Raw genomic sequence first — 20997 nt, forward strand, 5'->3', positions numbered from 1 at the left:
TGATTTAAAAATTCAAGTAGGACTGAAAAAATAAATGGCAGTCATTGAACCAGAGCAAAAAGACCCCAGGAATTTAAAAGTTAAGTTGGTACTATGCACTGTGACTATTTCTTGTCTACGGTGAAAAGGATAATCAAATACCGTGCGTCACGAGCTGGGACTAGGTCCTGATCCCAGACTATGATATGAAATGTCAGCCTCAATACCAGCAGTATTTTTTTCCAGCTCCTCACGTATGCTGCAGTTACTGAAAACTTTTGATCATACTAATCCCATTAAATGGAAGGTCTTTTTAAGTCACAAACTCCATTTCAAGTATATCAGTGAACTACTAAGACCTAACACAACAGCTGCTTTCAGAAACCCATCTCTTTCAAGTTCATGCATGCACTCAACTCTCCTATTTCTAAACTTTGATGCTGCATAATTTCAAGACCAGGTTTTAGTGTATAGAGTCTAGTTTTTCCATGTATATAACTCTTTTGTCCCTAAAATTTTGAAAACTATGCCCTTTCTCTGTTACCTCATTTCTACTTCTCACTTCAATCACAGGTATCTGTTTTGGACCCATCAAACTCTGTGAACTACTCTAAATTCTTCAGTGACTTCCTGATTAGAAAATCTAAAAAATTTATTTCAGTCCTGTGCTTACTAGATCTCTCTGGCACATTTCGCATTGTAAAACATTCTCCCATCCCTTTTAACAAATTTGTCCTTTCCCCATATTTTCAATTTTGTAGAAATTATGTAAATTTTCAATATGTAGAAATACTGAAAAAAAAATAAAATGAACACCCATATAATTTTCATCTAGATTCAACAATAAACCCATTGCTGTTGATTCCAACTCGACTCATAGCGACCCTATAATTCAACAATATTTTACTGAAATATTGATGTAAGTATTAGGTATTAGAACATTTCATCCACAAATATTTTTGAGCGCTCGTCTCCCACAAATAAAGGCATTCTCCCACATCACTGGAATGTCATTACCAATCCAATTCTATAATATATCCAGTCAATTTTCAAATTTTCCTAATTGTCCCCAAAATGTAATTTTACGGCTTTATTGAGGTATAATTAACATACAATAAATGGAACACATGTAAAGTGTACAATTTGATGAGTTTTGACATATGTATGCACCTATCCTGTATTACTTACGTAGGGTCACCGTGAGAACAAAATCGACTCAATGGCATGTAACAGCAACATATGAAACCCACGTTACAATAAAAATAATGAACATCTTCACCCCCAAAAGTTTCCTTATGCCTCTTTGTCATCCAACCCTCCTTGCCACACACTGTCCCCCACCCAGAGGCAATCACCGATCTGTCACTACAGATTAGTTTTCATTTTCTATAATTTTACATAAATGGAATCATACAGTAGGTGCTTTGGCTTCTATCATCCAGCGTAATTATTTTGAGATTCACCCATGTTGTTACATGTTACATCCATTTCTTTTTATTGCTGAGTGACATTTCAGTATATGAATATAACAATTTGTTTATCCGTTCGCATGCTGATGGAAATTTGTGTTGCTAGTTTTGGGCTATTACAAATAAAACTGATATGAATATTTGTGTACAAGTCTTTATATGGACATACACTTTCATTTTTTGGATAGATACCTAGGGGTGGAATGGCTTGGCCATATGGTAAGTGTGTATTTAATTGTTTAAGAAACTGCCAAACTGTCTTCCAAAGTGGTTGTACCATTTTATATTCCCACCAACAATATATAAGTGTTCCAGTTGCTCCATATTCTTGCCATCACTGGGTATTGGTTATTCCTTTTAATTTTACTCATTCTAGTGGGAGCGAAGCAGTATATCACTGTGGTTTTAATTTAAATTTCCCTAATAACTAATCCTGTTGAGCATCTTTTCTTGTGTCTTTAAAAATATATTACCCATGTGTAGCTAACTTTTTTCTTATTATTGTTGAATTGTAAGAGTTCTTTATCCTAGATATGTCCTTTTTGGGATTTATATTTTTCAAACATTTTCTCCCAGGTTTGCCTTTTCATTTAAATAAGAGTGTCTTTTAAAGAGCAAACATTTTTAATTTTAATAAGCCGAATTCATTTGTATTTTCTTTTGTAGTTCATACTTTTTGTGTTATGTTTAAGAATTTTTGTAAAACCCAAGGTGCCACTAAGATTTTCTTGTATATGTTTTAAAATATTAGCTCTTATATTTAGTTCTATGATCCATTGTGAGTTATAATAATTCTTGAAGGCAGGTAGTATAAGTCCTACAACCTTATTCTTTTCCAAAGTTGCTTTGGTCATTCTAGATCTTTTGAATTTCCATTTATGAATTTTGGAATTAGTCTGTCAGTTACTACAAAAAGCCTGCTGGGATTTTTATTGGAATTGAACCTATACATCTGTTTGGAGAGAATTGATACTTTAATATATTGAGTTTATTTAGGCCTTCTTTAATTTCTCTCAGAAGTGTTTTGTAGTTTTCTAGTGTACCGATCTTACACATATTTTGTCAAATTTGTCACTATGAACTTCATATTTTATATTTTAAATGGTATTATTTTTATTTCAATTTCCGATAGTTCTTTGCTAGTATATAGCAATGAAATTGTCTTTTGTGTATTGATCTTGTTTGATCACACACCATATTTTTACACAAAGAACGTGTGCCTTCTACGTTTATTTGCCAGCCATGCCCTCCCACCATGAGGTATTGTCATAACGCTGCTATGCCAATTTTTTTTTTGCACGTTGCTGTAAAAAATTTGGCATAGCGCACTTATGAAAATACCTCACGGGGGGGGGCACGGCTGGTAAACAAACATAGAAGGCAGACATTCTTTGTGTAAAAATACAATACATATATAATATTTTTAACTTTATTTTGAAATGATTTTAGACTTACAGAAGAATTATAAAGATAGTACACTTACATAATCCTGATAGATTTTATCAAAGCTAACAATATTATTAACCAAACTACAGACTTCATATTTCCCCAAATTTTCATTGTGTTGACTGCAAGTTCAAGAGGTCCCCAAGAGCACCTCAGTGAATTTAATAATTCACTAGAAGGACTTGCAGAACTTAGAGGAGACATTATACTCACAGTTATCTTTATTGAAGTGAAAGGATACAGATTAAAACTGGCAAAGGGAAGAGGTACATAGGGCAGGGTCAGGAGACACCAGGCTCAGAGCTTCCAGTTATCATCTCCCAGTGCTTATTTCTCCTAACATTGATGTGTGACATATTTTATTGAGTACTGCCTACCAGGGAAACTCACCCAAGTCTTGGTGTCCAGAATTTTTATTGAGGGTTGCTGACATACACATGGCTGACCACCCACCCACATGACTGGCCTTAGTCTCCAGCCCCTCAAGATGTTGTGCTGATATTTTGTGGTACAAGACCCCCACCATAGACCACGTTGTTAACATAGACTATTCAGCAGCATGGCTCAAGGCCCCTGATAAATGCTCCTATCAGGCAGGACATTTCAAGGGTTACCCCCTAGGAGTGGAGGGCAAAAAGCCAAACCTTTCTTTGGGTGAGGATAATCCTTTACTTCACACTGACCTTTTTCTGTTCCGGCATCCAGTCCAGGATATCACATTGCATTTAGTCATCATGTTTCCTTAGTCTCCTCCAGTCTGTGACAGTTTCTTGATCTTTCTTTGTCTTTCATAACCTTGACACTTTTAAAGAGTAGTCGTGTATCTTATAGAATGTAGTTCAATTTGAGTTTGTCTGATGTTTACTCTTAAGAAGATTGAGGTTATGGATTTTGGGGATGGCTATCACAGATTTTTTTTTTTTTATCACAGAGGTGATGTGTCCTCATCACATTATCTCAGATGACAGATGATAGTGAATTATTACTGGTAATGTTAATCTTGATCACTTTGTTATGGTGTTGTCTTCTGGGTTTCTCTGCTATAAAGTTACTATTTTTTTTTCTTGCCATATTCTTTTTAGAAGTGAGTCAAAGTCCCACTCATACTGAAACAAAAAAAAAAACCAAACCCAATTTCGACTCATAGCGACCCTATAGGACGGAGTAGAACTGCCCCGTGGGATTTTCAAGGTGGATTCGAACTGCTGACCTTTTTGGTTAGCAGCTGAGTTCTGAACTGCTGCACCACCAGGGCTCCACTCATACTAACGAGGAAGGGAATTAAGCTCTATATTCTAGATGGAGGAGTATCAAAGAATTTGTGGTCATATGTTAAAACTACTACAGTAATGACTGAATCTAACGGGAGTTACTTTGAGGTTATGCAAATATCCTGTTTGTCCTTAAAGTCTCTCCTGGTAATTTTAGCATTCATCAGTGGATCTTACCTTCAGCAATTATCGCTGTGTTGTTCAATAGTTATTTTCTATTTCCCTCATTGCTTCTACATTTATTATTTGGAATTCTTCTGTAAGGAAGATTTGTCCTTTCTCCCCCATTTATTTGTTCATTTATATCAATATGGATGAATGTACATTTATTTTACTCTGGGTTATAATCCAATACTACCATTATTTATTATCATTATTATGTGGCTCAAATTGTTCCAGGTTTGCCCACTGTTAGTCCTTTGGGGTTGGCTCCTGTGTCCCTTTAACATGACCCTACCCTTTTATTTGGGGGGGGGGCACTTCTTTAACTTTCTGGCACTATAACATGGCCCAGGCTCATCTTGTATTTCAAAATACTTAGATATATGTTGTTGTTGTTAGCTGCCATCGAGTCGGTTCTGACTCATAGCAACCTTATGTACAACAGAAGGAAACACTGCCCGGTCCTGCACCATCCTCACAATTATTGTTATGCTTGAGACCATTTTTGCAGCCACTGTGTCAATCCATCTCATTAAGGGTCTTCCCCCCCCCCCCCGCTGACCCTCTACTTTACCATGCATGATGTCCTTCTCTAGGGACTGGGTCCCTTCTGATATCATGTCCAAAGTATGTGAGATATGGTCTTACCATCCTTGCTTCTAAGGAGCATTCTGGCTGTACTTCTTCCAAGTCAGATTTGTTCATTCTTCTGGCAGTCCTCGATATATTCAATATTCTTGACCAACACCATAATTCAAAGGCATCAGTTCTTTGGCTTTCCTTATTCATTGTCCAGTTTTCACATGCATATCAGACGATTGAAAACACCATGGCTTGGGTCAGACACACCTTAGTCTTCAGGGTGACATCTTTGACACTTTAAAGAGATCTTTTGCAGCAGATTTGCCCAATGCAATGCATCATTTGATTTCTTGACTGCAGCTTCCATGGGCATTGATTGTGGATTCAAGTAAAATGAAATCCTTTACAACTTCAATATTTTCCTCGTTTATCATGATGTTGCTTATTAGTCCAGTTGTGAGGATTTATCTAACAAAATATTTGCAGGATCTGTATGCAGAGGAAACCCTGGTGGCCTAGTGGTTAAGTGCTACGGCTGCTAACCAAGAGGTCAACAGTTCGAATCCGCCAGGCGCTCCTTGGAAACTCTATGAGGCAGTTCTACTCTGTTCTATAGGGTCGCTATGAGTAGGAATCGATGGCAGTGGGTTTGGTATACTGAACACCACCCTTACCATATAAATTTTAGAAATAACTTGTGGTATCTAAACAAAAGCTTGCTGAGAATTTGATTGGGATAAAATTAGTTGGAAAGTGTAGCCTCCTTTTTATTCTGGAAGAGATTATGTAGAATTGGTATTATTTCTGCCTTAAATGTTTGGTAGGATTCACAATGAAACAATCTGAACCTATAGTTTTCTTTTTTGGAAAGTTTTTAATTTCAAATTAAATTTCTTTAGTAGCTATATGGTATCCAGGTTTTTTTAATGAATAAATGGAGAAGGGACTACTCTTCCTTACAGAATAATTCTAATTAGTAAATGCAGAAAGAATAAAAGAAATAGAAAATCACTAGTAGAGCACCACAATAATAACTGTTACAGGCAAGATCTACTCATGGGTGCTAAAATTAGTGAGTGAAAGCTAAAGGAGAAGCTGGGAGGAGGCAGGCCTTTGGACAAGCCTGGTGGCCATGTCTTCCCTGTTCCTCCCCCTGCTAGAATCTTTGGGCTTCAGGAACAAACCACCACCTCCTCCCCAAGCCTAATGGTTTGTCTAAATGTTGGTGAGGTTAAAAGAGATACAATTCTGGGCTTGGCACCAAGATATGTAACCCTCCCCCACTCTTCCTAGGGTGGTCAGGATGGGAAATCACATTGTGCTTTGTGTAGTGGGTCAGGTAGATCTGAGTCCCATGACCCTTGGGGTATAAAATTGTTCGCCAAGGACCTTGTGGTCCTCTTAGCTATGGTGCTAATGGGCAGTACATGTAGCAAAAGTTTTTAGCCCATCTAATGGAGCCTGGAAACCCTGGTGGCGTAGTGGTTAAGAGCTATGGCTGCTAACCAAAAGGTTGGCAGTTCGAATCCACCAGGTGCTCCTTGGAAACTCTATGGGGCAGTTCTACTCTGTCCTAAAGGGTCACTATGAGTTGGAATTGACTCAACGGCAATGGATTTTTAATGGAGCCTACTTGGTCTGGTGGGCTAGGGGAGGACCGGCAGAAGGTAGGCACCTTTTGTGTCCCTCACATATGATGCCAGGTGGAAGCAGGCGTGGAAGAGTTCTCTATCTCCACCAGGACAGCTTCCAGTAGCCAGGGGGACTGGCGTGTCATGTGACTGTCCTTTTAATCCCTCATCTATGGTGCACAGCAGGGCACACATAGAAGTTTTTCATCTCTTTCCAGGCAGCTTTTGAGCCAGGGGGCACTGGTCATCTGTTGTATGCTGTCTGCTTTGTGTAAGTAATAAAAGCTACTTTCCATGTGTTAACATGTTTTCAGGCTCTAATTGGAAGGATGTGATATTCATGGAGGAATCACATTTATTGATTGGTGCCCTATTGCTTTTTTTTTATTTTTATAATTTTTATTGTGCTTTAAGTGAATGTTTACAAATCAAGTGAGTCACACAAAAACCCATATACACCTTGCTACACACTCCCGATTACTCTCCCCCTAATGAGACAGCCCGCGCTCTCCCTCCACTCTCTCTTTTCATGTCCATTTCACCAGCTTCTAACCCCCTCCACCCTCTCGTCTCCCCTCCAGGCAGGAGATGCCAACATAGTCTCAAGCGTCCACCTGATTCAAGAATCTCACTCCTCACCAGCGTCCCTCTCCCACCCACTGTCCAGTCCAGTCCATGTCTGAAGAGTTGGCTTCGGGAATGGTTCCTGTCCTGGGCCAACAGAAGGTCTGGGGGCCATGACCGCCGGGGTCCTTCCAGTCTCAGACCATTAAGTCTGGTCTTATGAGAATTTGGGGTCTGCATCCCACTGCTCTCCTGCTCCCTCAAGGGTTCTCTGTTGTGTTCCCTGTCAGGGCAGTCATCGGTTGTAGCCGGGCACCATCTAGTTCTTCTGGTCTCAGGATGATGTAGTCTCTGGTTCATGTGGCCCTTTCTGTCTCTTGGGCTCGTAATTGTCTTGTGTTGGTGCCCTATTTCTAATGGCCTCCTTGCTATTTAGAAATCTGGGACTGTCTGTGAGCACCACACAGTTTTGGCATATTGTTCCACAGAAACTGTATATTTGCATAATCTCAAGGTATCTTCCTCAAGATGTCTATTAATTACAAAGGGAAAAATAGAAACTTTAGAGAAACCCAGCAGACACCACCTTAACACACGATCAAGGTTAACACCACCAGGAAAAAGACATAGACATTATGTGCCTTTATATGATGCACCCACCATATAAGCAAGTCAATATAAAATAAAGAATAACTTTTTGTTGTTTTAAGCTACTGTCAGTTTGCTGTACTCTGGTGGCTGTGTGTTGCTATGATGCTGGAAGCTATGCCGCCAGGATTTCAAATACCTGCGGGTCACCCGTGGTGGACAGGATTCAGCAGAGCTTCCAGACTAAGACTAGGCAGAAAGGCCTGGCAATCCACTTCTAAAAGTTAGCCAATGAAAATCCTATGGATTACAACAGAATATTATATAATGCTGGGTTTGTTGTTGTTGTTAGGTGCCATTGAGTTGGTTCCGACTCATAGTGACCACATGTACAACTGAATGAAACACTGCCTGGTCCTTCACCATCCTCATGATCATTGCTATGCTTGAGCCCATTGTTGCATCCACTGTGCCAATCCATCTCATTGAGGATCTTCCTATTTTTGGTGGCCATCTACTTTACCAAGCGTGATGTCCTTCTCCAGGGATTGGTCGCTCCTGATAACATGTCCAAAGTATGTGCGATGAAGTCTCACCATCCTCGCTTCTAAGGAGCATTCTGGCTGTACCTCCTCCAAGACAGATTTGTTTGTTCTTTTGGCAGTCCATGGTATATTCAACATTCTTCACCAACACCATAACTTAAAGGGGTCAATTCTTCCTCTGTTCCCTTTTCATTGTCCAGCTTTTGCATGCATGTAAGGACGTTGAAAACACCATGGCTCGGGTGAGGTGCATCTTAGTCCTTAAAGTGACATCTTTGCTTTTTAACACTTTAAAGAGGTCTTTGGCAGCAGATTTGCCCAGTGAAATGCATCATTTGATTTCTTGACTGCTGCTTCCATGGGTGTTGATTGCAGATCCAAGTAAAATGAAATCCTTGACAACTTCAATCTTTTCTCCATTTATCATGATGTGGCTTATTGGTCTAGTTGTGAGGATTTCTGTTCTCTTTATGTTGAGGTGTAATCCATACTGAAAGCTGTAGTCTTTGATCTTCATCAGTAAGTAGTTCAAGTCTTCTTCACTTTCAGCAAGCAAGGTTGTGTCATCTGCATAACGTAGGTTGTTAATAAGTCTTCCTCCAATCCTGATGCCCGGTTCTTCATATAGTCCAGCTTCTTGGACTATTTGCTCAGCATACATATTGAATAAGTGTGGTGGAAGGAGACAGCCCTAACACACACCTTTCCTGACTTTAAACCGTGCAATATCCCCTTTTTCTGTTCAAATAACTGCCTCTTGATCTACGTACAAGTTCTTCATGAGGACAATTAACTGTCCTGGAATTCCCATTCTTTGAAATGTTGTCCGTAATTTGTTATGATCTACACAGTTAAAAAAACACAGGCAAACATCTTTCTGGTATTCTATGCTTTCAGCCAGGATCCATCTGACACTGGGAATGATATCCCTTGTTCCACATCTTCTGAATCCAGCTTGAGTTTCTGGGAGTTCCCTGTCGATGTACTGCTGCAACCACTTTTGAATGATCTTCAGCAAAATTTTACTTCTGTGTGATATTAATGATCTTGTTCGATAATTTCCACATTCAGTTGGATCACCTTTCTTTGGGATAGGAATAAATATGGATCTCTTCCAGCCAGTTGGGAAAAAAAATTTTTTTTCCAGCCAGTTGGCCAGGTAGCTTCCTCCAAATTTCTTGGCACAGATGAGTGAGAACTTCCAGTGCTGCATCCATTTGTTGAAACATCTTAATTGGTATTCTGTCAATTCCTGGAGCCTTGTTTTTCACCAATGTATTCAGTACAGCTTGGACTTCTTCCTTCAGTACCGTCGATTCTTGATCATATGCTACCTAGTGAAATGACTAAAAGTCAACCAATTCCTTCTGGTACAGTGACTGTATATTTCTTCCACCTTCTTTTGATGCTTATTGAGTTGCTCAGTATTTTGCCCATAGAATCCTTCAATATTGCATCTCGAAGCTTGAATTTTTCTTCAGTTCTTTCAGCTTGAGAAACGTCAAGTGTGTCCTTCCCTTTTGGTTTTCTAACTCCAGGTCTTTGCATGTCATTATAATATTTTACTTTGTCTTCTTGAGCCGCTCTTTGAAATTTTCTGTTCAGTTCTTTTACTTCATCATTTATTCCGTTGACTTTAGCTACTCGACTTTCAAAAGCAAGTTTCAGAGTCTCTTCTGACATCCATTCTGGTCTTTTCTTTCTTTCCTATCCTCTTCAATGACCTCTTGCTTTCTTTCTGTATGATGTCCTTAATGTCATTCCACAACTCATCTGGTCTTCAGTCATTAGTGTTCAATGCATCAGATCTATTCTTGAGATGGTCTCTAAATTTAGGTGGGATATACTCATGGTCGTACTTTGGCTCTCATGGACTTGTTTTAGATTTCTTCAGCTTCACCTTGAACTTGCATATGAGCAATTGATGGTCTTTTCCTCAGTCAGCTCCTGGCCTTGTTCTGACTGATGATATTGAGCTTTTCCATCGTCTCTTTCCACAGACGTAGTCAATTTGATTCCTGTGTGTTCAATCCAGCGAGGTCCACATGTATAGTCATTGTTCGTTGTTGAAAAAAGGTATTTGCCATGAGTAGGTCATTGGTCTTGCAAAATTCTATCATGGGATCTCCGGCATTTTTTCTGTCACCAAGGCCATATTTTCCAACTACTGATCCTTCTTCTTTGTTTCCGACTTTCTCATTCCAACCACCAGTAATTATCAATGCGTCCTGATTGCATTTTCAATCAGTTTCAGACTGCAGAAGTTGGTAAAAATCTTCAGTTTCTTCATCTTTGCCCTTAGTGGCTGGTGCATAAATTTGAATAGTAGTTGTACTAACTGGTCTTCCTTGTAGGCCTATGGATATTATCCTATCACTGACAGGGTTGTACTTCAGGATACATCTTAAAATGTTCTTTTTGACAATGAATACACTGCCATTCCTCTTCAATTTGTCATTCCTGGCATAGTAGACCATAAGATTGTCTGATTCAAAATGGCCAATACCAACCCATTTCAGCTCACTGATGCCTAGGATATCAATGTTTATGCACTCCATTTAATTTTTGACGATTCCCAATTTTCCTAGATTCACACTTCGTACATTCCACGTTCCAGTTATCAATGGATGTTTGCAGCTGTTTCTTCTCATTTTGAGTCATGCCACATCAATAAACTGAGGGGCTCATCTTCTGGCACTGTTCATAAGGTTTTCACTGTTTAACTTTTTTTCAGAAGTAGACTGCCAGCTCCTTCCTCCTAGTCTGTCTTAGTCTGAAAGCTCAGCTGAAACCTGTCCACCATGGGTGACCCTGCTGGTATTTGAATACCACTGGCATAGCTTCCAGCATCACAGCAACACGCAAGTCCCCACAGTACAACAAGCTGACAGATATGTGGGAGATAATAATAATGCTTGTAGGCACTGAAAATACACAGTGGCCTCAACAATGGACTCTAGCATACCAATGATGGTGAAGATAGGATGCAGGACTGGACATTTTGTTCTGTTGTACATAGGGTTGCCATGAGTTGGAGGTGACTCAACCACAAACAACAACAACATATGATGTACAGTGAAGTACAAACCACTTCTGTAGTATTCTTGCCAGAAACGCATACCTCAATCTAATAATAAGAAATCATGAGACAAACTCAAGTTGAGGGACATTCTGCAAAATAAGTGACCAGTACCTTTCAAAAGTATCAAGGTCATCAAAGACAAGGAAAGACTAAGGGACTGTCACAGATTGGAAGAGACTAAAAAGACGTGATAACTAAATACCATGTGAAATCTAGTATTGGATCCTGGAACTGAAGAAGGACATTAGGGGAAGAACTGGTGAAGTATAAATAAAGTCTGTAGGGCAGTTAACAGTATTGTACCAATGTTACTCTTTAGTTTTGATAAATGTATCATGGTTATGCAAGTTGTTATCATGAAGGAAAGTTGGGTAAATGGAATATAAAACCTCTGTACTATTTTTTCATCTTATCTGTAAGCCTAAAATTATTTCAAAATAAAAGGTTAAATAAAAGTTCATGAATGATCATGATAAAAAATTCTTGGCATGTAATTATTGGTCACAAGGTAAGTATATGCTTAACTTTATAAGAAACTGTCAAACTGCTTTCCAGGGTGGTTATACCATTTCACACTCCCACCAGGAATTTATGGGAGTTCCAATTGCTCCACAGCCTCACCAACACTTGGTAGATCAAAGCATATTGTGGTAGACCACTTCTAAAATGGCCCAGTGATACCCACCTCCTGGTATTCACTGCTCTTGAGTGTAGGCTGGACTTACTAACTCACTTCTAATGAAGAGAATACAGCAAAAGTAATGCAATGTCACTTTCAAGAATAGGTTATAAAAAGACTATGGCTTACGTCTTGGGCACTTTCTTTATCTTGGATCACTTTCACTGGCAAAAGAAAGATTCTATGTTTTGAGCAGCCCTCTGGAGAGGCCATAAAGTGTGGCAAAGACTGAGGCCCTCAGTCCAGCAGTCCACAAGGAACTGAGACCTTCAGTCCAGCAGCCACATGAGTGAGCTTATAAATGGATCCTTCAGGCCCAGTCCTTTAGATGACCACATCCCCAGGTGACATCCTGGCTGCAACCTCATCAGAGACCTTGAGTCAGAGGCACTCAGGTATGCCACTCTCAGATTCCTGACCTATAGAAACTTGTGAGATAATAACTGTTTATTGTTTTAAGCTACGAAATTTTGGAATAATTTGTTACTCAGCGATACATAACTAATAAACATTTAAACCACACTGAAGTATCCTTTACCTATGACAATGCCAAATTGAAACAACTCACAGTAGATGAGGGAGTGGGGACAAAGTCATTCTTATACAGTGATGTTGGAAATGCAAAATAAAACTTGTACAGCTCTTACACAGGTTAATTTGGTATTTCTAACAAGATTTGAAAAGCATTTACTTTTGAGTAATCCCACTTGTGAAAATTTGTCCAATAGATGTACAGTGTAAAAAATAAAATATGACCACCACTCGAAATGCCAAGTGCTGGAGTCAGAGCCACGTTTTTACCTCCTTTCAACCCCATAGTTGTTGACGTGATCACAGAGAACCAAGATCTCCAGCTGGGTTGAATCTTGTAACTCAGCCAGTCACTGAAAAGAAATGTAGGTAGTATTTAGGGATCTGTGGCAACTTGGAACAAGGGTCTTGTCTCTTCTGGAAGTGTCTCTGAGTCCAAAGGTGGTTGTTTCAAACCAGTCCAAGTTTTTAATGGCCTTTGAGGGGAACCCAAAAGGGAATATAGTACAGCAATTTTATTTAAAACTAAAAGGACAAATGAGTCTCTGTGTGAAAAGAAGTTTCAAGACCCAAGAAACCTTTAGTATCTAAACCCATCCAAAACTCTCAGAAGATTGTTTTCTCAAAGTGTGGTCCCAGTTCCATCTGCCCAGAAGCACCAGGGATTTTTTAAAACTTGCCATCCCAGACCTACTGTTATGGATTGAAGTGTGTCCCCCCAAAATATATGTTGAAGTCCTAACCCCTGGTGCCTGTGAACATGACCTTGTTTGCAAATAGGAACTTTAAAGATATTATCAGATTAACATGAGGTCATACTGGAATAGGATGAGTCCTAATCCCATCTGAATGGTGTCTTATAAAAGAGAATATGCATAGGAATAGTGAGAGGAAGAGTAGCCATAAGACCACGGAGACAGACGTAGCTGCAAGGCCAGGACACAAACCCTGGGGGCCACTAGAAGCTGGAAGATCTTTCGCTAGAGTGGACAGAGAGAACATGGCACTACAGGCAGTCCCCAGGCTATGAATGTCTGACTTAGGTACAACCTGTAGTTACGAACCAACTCCCAGTAAAGCCTATTAAAAATTTGAGGTACGTACAATGGTTTATAATAACAAATGGGTGTTACTTTGCCACACACATCAAAAATTATTATTATTGTATTATTATGTTAAAGATGTTTTTAGTGTATCTGGAAGTATTTCTTTAATGCTTTTATGCATCGAAAAGTACACTATATACTATATACTAGGAGAAACATTTGACTAACTGATGTTAGATATGTACCTAAGTGTTCCAACTTATGTACAAATTTGACTTAAAGACAGATTTAGGAATGGAACTCATTCGTAATTGCGGGGTCTGCCTGTACTGAGACCCTGAATTCGAACTCTTCACCTCATCAACTGGGAGACAATAAATTTCTGTTCTTAAAAATAAAATAAAATATGGGTACAGTTATATTGCAGCATTGTTTGTACTACGAAAAGGCTGGTAGAAACTAAAGTGTCCATCAATAGAAACAAAATATTGTAATAAACACACTGGAATACATTGAAACCACATACACTTTTAAATACAGATCTCTAGAATATATTGAGAAAAGAAAATCTAAGTATACCAAAACAAAACCGGGTGCCGTCGAGTCTGTTCCAACTCATAGTGACCCTATAGGACAGAGTAGAACTGCCCCATAGGGCTTCCAAGGAGTGGCTTGGAAACTGCTTCAAACTGCTGATCTTTTGGTTAGCAGCTGAGCTCTTAACCATTGCACCACCAGGGCTAAACTAAGCATAGAACAGAATATATAGTATGCTAAATTTTGTGTGAGAATGAGGATTAAATAAGACTATATATTGGTATGGAAACCTTGGTGGCATAACGGTTAAGTGCTATGGCTGCTGACCAAAAGGTCGGCAGTTAGAATCCACCAGGAGCTCCTTGGAAAATCTATGGGGCAGTTCTGCTCTGTCCGATGGGGCCGCTATGAGTTGGAATCAACAACAATGGGTTTGGGGTTTTTTTTTTTTTTTGGTTTATATATTGGTATTACTTGTACTTACAAAAAGAAGTCCAAGTAAAGAATACAACAGTGTTGAAGGGTACAGGATCAACAAACAAAACTCAGGTGGGTTCTTTACACTAACAAGGGGAATTCTGAAAAAGGAAATTTAAAAAACTACACCATTTAGCAAGTATGGCAAGACTATGTCTCACATACATTGGACATGTTATCAAGAGGGATCAGTCCCTGAAGAAGGATATCATCCTTGGTAAAGTAGAGGGTCAGAGAAAAAGAGGAAGACCCTCAATGAGATGGATTGACACAGTGGTTGCAACAATGGGCTCAACCATAATAATGATATTGAGGATGGGGCAGGATCAGGCAATGTTTTGTTCTGTTGTTCGTAGGGTCGCTATGAGTTGGAATCGGCTTGTCTACACCTAACAACAACAAAAACAGCTCCTGTTAGAGGTAGGTGGCAAGCTGGGCTAAGGGAAGTTGTGCTTCAACTTCCTGTCTTTGTCTCCCAAAGCCCCCAGTATGGACAACATGTTTTCTCTCACCTCTGTTTTACTTCTGCTCTGTCCATGATCACTCGTTAGCAGGTCTGTAGTTTTTACCTACTGCATTTATTTATCCCAAGTCCATTTAATGTGACTTGTACTTGACCCCTGAAAAATCCTCTACTACAATCATCACAAAGGAGGTTCTAGAAGGGTCAGAAATATCACCTTTTGAAGTGGCTATGTATGAGGATCCTGGGAGGTAGGTCTAGATACTGTCTTCTGGAGACTTTGGGACAGAGAAATCTTGAATCTGTGAACCCCTGACCTATTTCTTCTTCCCTACAGTTCTTTTGTCTCAATTCCTGACTAAACCTTTTATCACCCAAGCCATATGGTATTACTTGATGAGCATTAGCAGAGCAGCCTGCCTACCTTTTCTCCATACCTGTCTATCAGAACACAACCACCTCAAATCTGTTCTGGTTGACAGAGTGGAGCCCTATGGCCCTATCTTAGTCATCTAGTGCTTCTATAACAGAAATACCACAAAAAGGCTTTAACAAGCAGAAGTTTATTCTCTCACAGTTTAGGAGGCTAGAAGTCTGAATTCAGGGTGCCAGCTCCAGGGGAAGGTTTTCTCTATCGGCTCTAGGGGAAGGTCCTTGTCATCAATCTTCCCCTGTTCTAGGAGCTTCTCAGCGCAGGGACCCTGAGTCCAAAGGATGCACTCCACTCCTGGCTATTCTTGCTTGGTGGTAATGAGGTCCCTCTCTGTCTCTTTCTCTGTTCACTTCTGTCTTTTATATCTCAAAAGAGATTGACTCAAGATACAACCTAATCCTGTAGATTGTGCCCTTCATTAACATAACTGCCTCTAATCTTGCCTCATTAGTATCATAGAGGTAGAATATACAACACATAGAATAATTACATCAGATCACAACGTGGAAGACAACCGCACAATACTGAGAATCATGGCCTAGCCAAGATGACACACATTTTGGGGGGACAAAATTCAATTCATAACAGGCCCAATAGCTCCTGGTGAAGTACTAAAAATTCAAGCCCTCACCGCAAAAATACTCCTCAGTCACCATATTCCTCTTCCCCTCCCCTCTCAAAAACAATCAAGGTCACTGAGGGAGTACCAGAACCTTTGGTTCGTGGAGGTACCCAAAAATAAAGAGAAATGTGATTATGTCTACCAGAAGACATACCCCCACATGATTTTTCTCATTGCAGATGAGTGCACAGGTCCCATTCCCTTGCCCTCTGTTTTCTTTTCTATCGACAACTCTCCCCCTTTCCGCCACTGCACCATTGCAGGTACCCAGGGCTGCCCTCCTAGGTATTCTTCCCACTGAGTTCTGCCCAGCTCCCAGGACACTATGTTCCAAGGACTGTCCAACCACAGCTAAATCTATATCCATCCCAGGATATCCTAACCCTCCAGAGCTGAACATTCTGAGACAGACCCTTTGTGGTGACCACTAGAACATGCCCTATATGCCCTGTAGGCTCTCTGAGAAACGGGGCCCTGAATATCACAAAATACAATACAATATATCCCTGAGATCTGGTCTTAAAATATGCAACACAGGCTTTCCTCCAACAGCTCTACAGGAAGGGAACTAACTGTTCCGTGAATGGTCATTTCAGCTCTTCCCACAGCCCCAGGGACTGTTTACGACATGCTCCCACTATGCCACACTCCTTCCTATTATTCCTTATTCCCTACTTCTTTTCTTTGCTTTCTTGTACTGTAGTTTGCTCTCAGGTTATTTCCTATTCTCACTGTTCCCTGGTCCCTCTTACTCTTTCTTTTTTTCAGTCTGAGTTAAAATCTTCGTTTTACTACCGAGAGATCTTGGGCAAGTTACTCAGCATCTTTGAGCTTCTGTTTCTTCACCTACGAAACTAGAATGCATACATCTAACTGGCAGGGTGGTTGTAAAGGTTAAATTAAATAATTAATGCATTGTCATCAGTAGGTTCCATGGAGGGTGATGTCCCATGAGGAGCATTAGCCACAGGGCCACAGAAACTCAACAGGCCTGCCCGTTGGGGGCCGGACTCAGGCCTGAGCTGCGTCCTGCCTTTTTTGGGCTCCATTTATTCTCTGGATCCACTTCTTTTGTGTGTGTGTGTGAGTGTGTCCTTTAAATGAAAGTCTACAAATCAAGTCAGCCTCTCATACAAAAATTTATATACACCTTGCTATGTACTCCTAGTTGCTCTCCCCCTAATGAGACAGCACACTCCTTCTCTCCACCCTGTATTTCCGTGTCCATTCAGCCAGCTTCTGACCCCCTCTGCCTTCTCACCTCCCCTCCAGACAGGAGCTGCCCACATAGTCTCGTGTGTCTACTTGAGCCAAGAAGCTACACTTCTCACCAGTATCATTTTCTATTTTATAGTCCAGTCCAATCCCTGTCTAAAGAGTTGGCATTGGGAATGGTTCCTATCTTGGGCTAACAGAAGGTCTGGGGACCATGACCTCCAGGGTCCTTCTAGTCTCTGTCAGACCATTAAGTCTGGTCTTTTACGAGAATTTGGGGTCTGCATCCCACTGTGCACCTGCTCCTTCAGGGATTCTCTGTTGTGTTCCCTGTCAGGGCAGTCATTGGTTGTAGCTGGGCACCATCTAGTTCTTCTGGTCCTTGGCTGATGTAGACTCTGATTTATGTGGCTCTTTCTGTCTCTTGGGCTCATGATTACCTTGTGTCTTTGGTGTTCTTCATTCGCCTTTGCTCCAGGTGGGCTGAGACCAATTGATGCATCTCATGTGACCGCTTGCTAGTGTTTAAGACCCCAGATGCCACTCTCCAAAGTGGGAGGCAGAATGCTTTCCTAATAGATTTTATTATGCCAGTTGATGTAGATGTCTCCTGAAACCATGGTCCCCAGACCCCCGCCCCTGCTACTCAGGCCTTTGAATCATTCAGTTGTATTCAGGAAACTTCTTTGCTTTCGGTTAAGTCCAGTTGTGCTGACCTCTCCTGTATTGTGCGTTGTCTTTCCCTTCAACTAAAATAGTTTTTGTCTATTTAGCGAATACCCATCTCCCTTCCTCCCTCCCCACCCTTGTAACCATCAAAGAATATTTTCTTCTGTGTTTAAGCTATTTCGTGAGTTCTTATAATAGCAGTCTCATACAATATTTGTCCTATTGCAACTGACTAATTTTACACAGAATAATGCCTTCCAGATTCCCCCATGTTATGAAATGTTTCACGGGCTCATCATTGTTCTTTATCCGTGCATTGTATTCCATTGTGTGAACATACCATAATTTTTTTATCCATTCATCCGTTGATGGGCACCTTGGTTGCTTCCATTTTTTGCTATTATAAACAGTGCTGCAATGAACGTGAATGTGCATATATCTGTTTGTGTAAAGGCTCTTATTTCTCTAGGATATATTCCAAGGAGTGGGATTGCTGGATCATATGGTAGTTCTATTTCTAGCTTTTTAAGGAAGCACGAAATCGATTTTGAAAGTGGTTATACCATTTTACATTCCCACCAAGTGTTCTAGTCGCTCCACAACCTCTCCAACATTTATTCTTTTGTGTTTTTTGGATTAATGCCAGCCTTGTTGGAGTGAGATGGTATCTCATTGTAGTTTTGATTTACATTTCTCTTATGGCTAATGATCGTGAGCATTTCCTCATATATCTCTTAGTCACCTGAATGTGTTCTTTGGTGAAGTGCCTGTGCATATCCCTTACCCATTTTTTAATTAGGTTATCTATCTTTTTATTGTTGAGTTTTTGAGGTATCATGTAGATTTTAGAGATCAGATGCTGATCAGAAATGTCATAGCTAAAAACGTTTTCTCAGTCTGAAGGAATCTTTTTACTCTTTTGGTGAAGTCTTCGGATGAGCATAGGTGTTTGATTTTTAGGAATTCCCAGTTATCTAGTTTCTCTTCTGCTGTTTGTGCATTGTTAGTAATGTTTCGTATACTGTTTATGCCATGTATTAGGGCTCCTAGCATTGTCTCTATTTTTTCTTCCATGACCTTTATTGTTTTAGATTTTGTATTTAGGTCTTTGATCCATTTTGAGTTAGTTTTTGTTCATGGTGTGAGGTATGGGTCTTGTTTCATTTTTTTACAGATGGATATCCAGTTATGCCAGCACCATTTGTTAAACAGACTGTCTTTTCCCCATTTAACTGACTTTGGGCCTTTGTCAAATATCAGCTGCTCATATGTGGACGGACTTACGTCTGGATTCCCAATTCTGTTCCATCAGTCTGTGTATCTGTTGTTGTACCAGTACCAGACTGTTTTGACTACTGTGGCAGTATAATAGGTTCTAAAATCAGGTAGTGTGAGGCCTCCCACTTTGTTCTTCTTTTTCAGTAATGCTTTACTTATCCAGGGCCTGTTTCTCTTCCATATGAATTTGGTAAATTGTTTCTCCATCTCTTTAAAAACTGGCATTAGAATTTGAATTGGAATTGCATTGTATCTATAGATCACGTTCTATAGAATAGACAGTATACAAAACATTGTAAAGAATGTAGAAGAAAAACTAGATAACTGGGAGCTCCTAAAAATCAAACACCTATGCTCATCCAAAGACTTCACCAAAAGAGTAAAAAGACTACCTACAGACTGGGAAAAAGTTTTTAGCTATGACATTTCTGATCGGCTCCTGATTTCTAAATCTACACCATACTGCAAAAACTCAACTACAAAAAGACAAATAACCCAATTAAAAAATGGGCAAAAGATATGAATAGACACTTCACTAAAGAAGGCATTCAGGTAGCTAACAGGTATACGAGGAAATGTTCACGTTCATTAGCCGTTAGAGAAATGCAGATCAAAACTACAATGAGATTTCATCTCACTCCAACAAGGCTGGCATTAATCCAAAAAACACAAAATATTGAATGTTGGAGAGGCTGTGGAGAGATTTGGAACGCTTATACACTGCTGGTGGGAATGTAAAATAGTACAACCACTTTGGAAATCGATTTGGCGCTTACTAAAAAAGCTAGAAATAGAACTACCATACGATCCAGCAATCCCACTCCTTGGAATATATCCTAGAGAAATAAGAGCCTTTTCACGAACAGATATATGCACACCCATGTTTATTGCAGCATTGTTTACAATAGCAAAAAGGTGGAAGCAACCAAGGTGCCCATCAACGGATGAAAGGATAAATAAATTATGGTATATTCACACAATGGAATACTACGCATCGATAAAGAACAGAACAGTGAGGAATCTGTGAAACATTTCATAACATGGAGGAACCTGGAAGGCATTATGCTGAGTGAAATTAGTCAGTTGCAAAAGGACAAATATTGTATAAGACCACTATTATAAGAACTTGAGAAATAGTTTAAACTGAGAAGAAAACATTCTTTTGTGGTTACGAGAGGGGGGAGGGAGGGAGGGTGGGAGAGGGGTATTCACTAACTTAGATAGTAGATAAGAACTACTTTAGGTGAAGGGAAAGACAGCACACAATACAGGGGAGGTCAATAGGACTAAAGCAAAAGCAAAGAAGTTTCCTAAATAAACTGAATGCTTCAAAGGCCAGCGTAGCAGGGGCAGGGGTCTGGGGACCATGGTTTCAGGGGACATCTAAGTCAACTGGCATAATAAAATCTATTAACAAAACATTCTGCATCCCACTTTGAAGAGTGGCGTCTGGGGTCTTAAACGCTAGCAAGCAGCCATCTAAGATGCATCAATTGGTCTCAACCCACCTGAGTCAAAGGAGAATGAAGAACACCAAGGACACAAGGTGATTATGAGCCCAGGAGACAGAAAGGGCCACATGAACCAGAGACTACATCAACCTGAGACCAGAAGAACTAGATGGTGCCCGGCTACAACCGATGACTGCCCTGACAGGGAAGACAACAGAGAACCCCTGAGGGAGCAGGAGAGCAGTGGGATGCAGACCCCAAATTCTCATAGGACCAG

Source organism: Loxodonta africana, chromosome X (assembly GCF_030014295.1).
Source record: "Loxodonta africana isolate mLoxAfr1 chromosome X, mLoxAfr1.hap2, whole genome shotgun sequence".
Taxonomy (NCBI): domain Eukaryota; kingdom Metazoa; phylum Chordata; class Mammalia; order Proboscidea; family Elephantidae; genus Loxodonta; species Loxodonta africana.